Source organism: Cannabis sativa, chromosome 2, assembly GCF_029168945.1.
Source record: "Cannabis sativa cultivar Pink pepper isolate KNU-18-1 chromosome 2, ASM2916894v1, whole genome shotgun sequence".
Taxonomy (NCBI): Eukaryota; Viridiplantae; Streptophyta; class Magnoliopsida; order Rosales; family Cannabaceae; genus Cannabis; species Cannabis sativa.
Genome location: NC_083602.1, coordinates 79,516,525 through 79,523,750, shown reverse-complemented (window position 1 = coordinate 79,523,750; position 7,226 = coordinate 79,516,525). Strand labels below are relative to the sequence as shown.

Genomic DNA, 7,226 nt, shown 5'->3' with positions numbered 1-7,226 from the left:
TTACCAACCCTCGCATTATCCCCCGGATCCTACGGAGGTTGAGGCGGTGACGGTGGATTGGTTTGGGCAGCCCCAGGCTCTACTTGCTCGCCCTGTGGTCTAGATGATTGCGGAGGGTCCATTACTAGTACCTATGTAATCAACAACCCCAGGGAGTTAAGCACCATTACCACACTTACGCACTTATTTCCTTAAATCCTAACTCAACTATTTACCCCATACAAATATTTATTAATCAAATAGCATTTAAAGCATGGCATCACATAACACATACATACTTTAGATGCTTGCATACTGCCTAAAATGGAAAGCGGTAAACAGATGATCACACATACAGTCAAGTATTTACTCTCAATACTTACTGCACCATGAGTCGAGCTTATCTCTGACGACGAATGTACATGTTCAGCCGGTCTACAGGAAGTTTAAAAACCTTGGCGCTCTGATACCAAATTGTAACGCCCTAAATAATCAGGCACGCTACCCAAAATACTTATGAAACTCTAATCCCCTAATCGGGATTACTAATCAAAATAGCGCAGAATTTAAACTTTTATATTAAACAGAATGAAAATAAACTTGTAATATATTTAAGCTTTTAAAATAGTTGGGATCCCAAAAATATTTACAAACGCTATTACAAGTCATTTCTTTCTAGCCGACCTAAACGGAAAAATAGAATTCAAAAGTTCATCACTGATAGACCCTTAACCCGCTTGGTCTGATATGGCTTGAACATGTACATTCTTCGTCTTGCTCCTCAAACTCATGGTTGATCAGCCACTGACTTACCCTTTCCTGCACAGTAGAGCACCCGTGAGCCAAGCCCAGCAAGACAGTATAAATCACAACAAATATAATATGCTCATCATACTATTTAATAGATATGCCATTCACATACGTCTGTATGACACAGACCTGATTATTATACCAACATGCCCATTTATGTCTACGTGGCGTAGACCTATGTGTTGCGCTCACACATCTATTTAAATCTACATGACGTAGACCCACGTGTTGCTCTCACACGTCTAAATACATTAAGGCCTTAGAAGTGGTTCATCTCGGTTATGAGTACCGAGTCCAACCTGATTATGCCTTGACACATAACCCTTAATCTCAATATGTAACACATAATTATTAGTGCCACTGCATTATTTGTCTATTTGCTATAGACCTGCATGTTACGCTCACATGTCTATTTCTGTCTACGTGGCGTAGACCTACGTGTTGCTCTCACACGTCTATATACAATAAGGCCTCAGTAGGGTTTACCTCGGTTCTGATTATCGAGCCTAACCTGGTTATGCCTTGCTCGCATAACCCTATTCATGTATATACGTAATCCATGTATTACATTCTTTCGGTGGTTTATCCCAGTGATATATACCAGGTCTAACCCAGTTATGTCTTAAACACATAACTTTTAACATACATGCGTGTATTCAATATTTACTACAACATATATAATATTAGGGTAATAACCCTAACTTGCATACTATGTAATCACACATATAATACATTTCTATATACTTAGATGACATTTACTAAGAGTGTCAACCCTGACTCATGCTTTCACTGGACTCATAATATTCTAGGGTAATAACCCTAGACCGCATTAAAATTAAACTCAAGGTACTAGCTTACCGAGTCTAGTTTAATTATGCCTTAAGCGCATAATTCATAATCCCAATATATAGATATATCTGACATGGCATACTATTACACAACATATATCAGTAGGGTAATAACCCTAGGCTATTAAACCGCTCATGTTAGGGTAATAACCCTAATCCTGGTTGCAATTACTGACATATATCATATTCAACATAAGCGCCACCGCACATACTCTATGTGCAAACTACTGTCTTACCTGTTGTCCCGCAATAACAGAGATTCCAAACCCCTGGGTGCTCCTGATCAGGTGCCGGTAATCCTAGTCACACAATCCGGGATTTCACAAATAGGGTTAATCCCCAATTTCACTTTCACAAAATATAAACATGGCATTCAAAACACAGATAATCAAATAGAGCTCGGAACGAGCTTTCCAACGATATAAAGAACGTCCCAAACGGAGTCCCGAGTCAAAAGTTATAGCCAAAACAAAATTGAGAAAAACATAATTTCTCACTGCCAAACCCAGTCACGACGGCCAAAAACCCCGTCGCGACGACTGGGTTCAGAACACCCAAAAACTCCATTTTTAAGGCCTAAACATGCCAATTTTTCAATAAATTCGAACCTCAATCATACCATACCCAAAATTAACTTCTTACAGATAAAAATCATCACAATAGAGAGCTAACAACAACTCTCAAAATTCAAATTACACAATCAATTCAAAATCATGCATTTGAACCAACAAAGTTCAAGCTCATGAACTTGAGCTTTAAATCCTTCAACCCCAAACATTTTCTAGCAGCAACAGACCAACTTTAACATGAAATCTAACCCAGAAAATACCCTAGAATCTCATTCCATGCTCAACAAACACAAAACCCAAAAGATTCAAGTACCACATGCTCAAATTAACAAGAACTCACAATCATGCACATATCATCTTCTTCAACCTATTCATGCTTTTTTTTTTAACTAAAATTCAGCAAGCAAAAGAGAATCAAAGTTATAAAAATTACCTCAATTCCTTGCACAAGCTAACTCCAAGCCTTAACACAAATTTTTCCCCAACAATCAAACTAGTTTCTCATCAATTTCTCACCAAATCAAGTTGAAAAACAAGAGAGTAAGAGAGAGAAAGAGAGGTTCAGGTTTGAGAGAGAATAACCAGAATTTCTATTTTCTTTTTTTGTCAAAAATGCCATTTCACACACTTATCTCATAAAGCCAAATTACTAAAATGCCCTTAGGGCCATATAACTTCCACTTTAAACATACAAGGGCAAAAATGGCATTAACACACAATTTCAAACCCAATTAAATTTCAGATTATCAAATATCAAGTAAAATGCCAATTAATTCAATTCAATTGTATTTCGGGCTCGAACCCAGTTCGGCCCGAAATACCCGGTTGTGACTATACCGCGCCAACCTGTCAGAACACACCTAAAAAGACAACACAGGTATACTATATAATAATATAGTTCTATTAAGCACGTAATTAAATTAATTTCATCATTTTACCCCTCTCGGGTCACAATTACTAAAATGCCCCTAGCTCACCAACGGGGTCTTAACATATTAAAATTCATATAATTTCACATATATTGAACTATATAATAATATAATTCCTCAATTATACATAATTATCTAGTTAGGGTTTTGCTAATCCTTTCTCATAATTCTGGGTATTACAGGCCCCTTGTGATAGCAGGTAATGACCTACAACCCTTTTGTTTGTATTAATACCGAGGGAATCACTATCCACATCGCTATAGGTGGGATCTGTTATAGTACCCTTTGGATTACAATGTATGGATTGATGCGTAGCAGACTTAAGTGTTGAACAACCACGAGTGCTTTTATAGCCATGCTTTGGCGTGTAAGAGTGTGAGGAAGAGAGATAGAGTCCGACACTTAGAGAATATGAGGTTTGTAGCTTATTGGAGGCTTAGGCATCTTAGATTTTCAACTAGAGGTTAAAGCCTTCATATAGAAGGCCTAAACCCTAGGTTTACAACTGACTTCCTTGAAAGTAGGATAGTTAACTTGATATTTACATAAGACTGAAAATCCCTTAGATTCTAGATACTTCTCGGCCTGTGTGGTGGGCTTTTGGGCCCCAATTCCCAGCCTACATATGATGTCCACGTGTAGGCATGTCCTGAGGGACCCATTGAGAAATCCTTTGTAAAGCCCGCTTAGTTAATTTGGAAATTAGCAGTTGTTTATGATTAATTATGAAATTATTTATAGCTATTTAAATAATTTATTATGCTGTTATTTATGGAATTCAGAAATGCATATTTATGTTATTTAGTAGTTTTCGTATTTTGCATTTCCGGTGCCCGGTATTTTGGAACTCGGCGTTTGGCTCAGTAGAAATCACAACTTAGTATGTTAGCAGTTTGGGGACGGGTTTTAGACATTGGGAATGTCGGGAATGGCCGGGAATTTAGAATGTCCCAAAAATACCCCTTTAGTGATTTTTATGTGATTTTAGTATGGAGGGGCAAAATGGTCTTTTTGCCCCAATGACTTTTTGTCTTTTAGTGACTTTTTTATTTGAAAAATAAATGTTATTTGTTTATTTTATTGGCTGAAGTAAATGAGATAAGTGCCTTTATTTTATTCTCCAATTTTTACAAAAAAATGCTAAGTGTAGAAATTAGAAAATTTTGAAAAGAAACTCTCTCAAGCCTCTCTCTTTTCGGCCCTCTTTGAGCAGCAAGGAGGAGGAGTTTTCCTTGGTGATTCAAGTCCTTTTTGTGTTGATTTTGTGATCCTTAGTTACTAGTAAGTGGTTCTCAACTCTTCTTTTTGTTCTTGATGTTTTTGAGGTGAAAATGGTAGGTTGCATGTTAGTTTGTATAGCTGTATGTTGCTGTGTTTAATTGTTGTTTTCAGTAGCTTAATTAGGTTTTAAATGGATGGATTATCTAGGTTTTATTGCATGTATAGTACCTTGTTTAAAGCCATGAGTTTTCTATGCAAAATATGTGATTTTTGAGAGAAAAGGTTATATTTTGTTGCTGTGATGTTGAGGAAGTTTGCTTGAGTTTCCAGAGGTTATTCTGAGTTTGATTATGTTGAATTAAGTTGGTTTGATTGCTTGTTTGGTGGATTTGCTCAAGTTTGAGTTTAGAACTCAAAGCTTGAGCTCCAATGGTGATTTTTGTTTCTGTGATTTCTGGGTTAGTTTGTTGCCTTAGATTTGTTCTTTGGGGTATTTAGAGCAGGTCTGGAAGGTTTGGAATCATTTGGGTTTGATTTGGTTGAGTTAGGAATTTTTGAAAAATTCCTGCGAGGAACCGGAATTCCGGTTGTGCAACCGGAATTCCGGATGAGGGTCCAGTAATTCCCAGAACCGGAATTTCGGTTGGGCAACCGGTCTACTGGTTGGGGAATTTTTAGAACCCGTGTTTTTCCTCGTTTTTATGTTTTTAGGGGTATTGCCATGCTTTTTATCGATAGGGAAACTTTTAGTTCCTAGTTTTAGTCCCCGGGAAGTGATTTAGCGTGTCACTTATAGCGTTGTGATTTTTATGGTTTAGGAGCCAGTAATCCGCCACTCAGCTAAAGTTCCAGTCAGGTTGACCGGCACACCTGAAATCGGAATCCAGGTAAGATTAGTATAACAGTATGCATATGTAGATTACATGTTTAGCGTGCATGTAGGAAGCCTGTTAGATTACATTAGTTATGTATATAGGCTTCGAACCATCCAACCCTGTCACATCGGTACAGGCTGGAGTATGACCAGCAGCCGGAGTATGACCGGTTCGACCGATCAGGAGGATACTTGTCAATAGTACCGTCCCTGTGAACGTTCAAAACTCAGTACCATGTTGGACATGGCAGTAGTGGCTCAGTACCGTGTTGGACACGGCAGTAGCGGGACTCAGTATCGTGTTGGACACGGCAGTTAGAATTATGTATGAGTATTATTATGCTTTTCTTACTGAGTCTGTCGACTCACAGTTTACGTTTATGTGTAGGTAAAGGCAAGGCTAAAGCTGATGGGCCGTGAGCGAGCTTGTGAAGATTGTACATGTCGGGGCGGTTAGGCCTGGAGCGTACGATCCTCGGGACAGCAAGGCTGATTTTGTAACTGGTCGTTAGACGACCTTTATTTTATGTAACAGTTAAACAGTTAAAACTTTTTGTAAATAATTTTATAATCGGGATCCCGAGTCTTTTGTAATATTGTTTTATAAGTTTAATTAAAAAGAAAAATTTTAATTAATCACGTTTTTCCATAAACCTCGTTGATTAGCAACGAGCTGCACAGTACGTTTAAAAATCACGTAATACGCCTATGGTAGTTAGGGTGTTACAATTTGGTATCAGAGCCGCCAGGTTGTCTTCCGAAGATCGTCACGACATGTACAATCATCATCAGCAGTTAGCTCGTTTCACGGTTCAGTAAGCCTTTATTGCTTTATTAGTTTATTTTATTCAGTTATGAAAAAGAAAAGCCTGTTAGGAAGCATGTTAGTAGCCTGATAGTAAAATAGGCGCATGTTTCATTTTTAATTTCCAAATTAAGCGGCATTAGTAAGCTCTCCTTGAATACGACCTGATATGCCAACTCTTGGTTTCGCAGGCGGTTCTAACTAGATGGACGCCAGGCGGACTACCAGGAGTCAGGGCAACTCAGTGTGGTCGAATCAAGGTCAGGGAGCTCAGTTTCCCCCACCTGCTAGGGGCCGAGGTAGAGGTCCCCGAGGCAGGGCTCGTGGCCGGGGTGATGAGAACCCGCCACAGGCTGCCCAGGCTCCCCCAGCCGATCAGGGAGCCCAGAACTGGGAGTTGCGGTTTGCGGAAATGCAAGCCCGGATCGAAGAGCAAGACCTCGAGATTCAGAGGTTGAGACAGCAGGGTGCTCCTGCAGTTCCAGTGCCCGTAGTTCCAGTGGCACCTGCCCCTGCTGCCCAGGCCGAGATAGTGGTGGCGGCCCATAGATTGGAACCTCTGTATGAGCGGTTCCGGAAGCAAGCACCTCCGGTTTTCCTGGGAGGTCCGGATGTAATGAAAGCCGAGCAATGGCTGACGGTGATCACCAAGATTCTGAATTTCATGGGTGTCACCGGTAACGACAGAGTGGTGTGCGCCACATTTCAGTTCCAGGAGGACGCTCTGGTATGGTGGGACATGGTGTCTCAGATCCATGACGTCACCACCATGACCTGGGAAAGGTTCCAGCAACTCTTCAACGCAAAGTACTACAACGAGGCGGTTAGAAGCGCCGAGAGAAAAGAGTTCGCTCACCTGACCCAGCGGGAGAACATGAGCGTCACTGAGTATACTACTCAGTTTGATCGGTTGGCGAGGTTAGCCTCGGGAATTGTGCCGACCGACTTCAGCAAGAAGGAGAAGTATCTGGACGGGTTGAATCCCAAGATCAGACATGATCTGATGATCACCACCGACGACAGCACCACCTATGCTCAGATGGTGGAGAAGGCACTGCGAGCTGAGGGCGCAGTTGGGTGCATGTCAGAATCAGCCAGTACTCCGGTGAGTGGCGGAGCTCCTACCCCTCCTGCATCAGGTTATAGCAGGGGGAGTAGTGGTTCGGCCATTGATCAGAGGAAGAGAGCACC

General features: G+C 40.6%; 1 long non-coding RNA gene across 1 annotated transcript; it reads right to left on the bottom strand.

Moving 5' to 3' along the window:
* Positions 1–222: 222 nt before the first annotated feature.
* On the bottom strand, positions 223–3,280 carry LOC133034043 (uncharacterized). Its single transcript, XR_009686008.1, has 3 exons — positions 2,640–3,280; positions 1,874–1,936; positions 223–798 (listed from the first exon to the last, which is right to left on the bottom strand). It is a non-coding gene; the product is annotated as an uncharacterized LOC133034043 (long non-coding RNA).
* Positions 3,281–7,226: the final 3,946 nt, after the last annotated feature.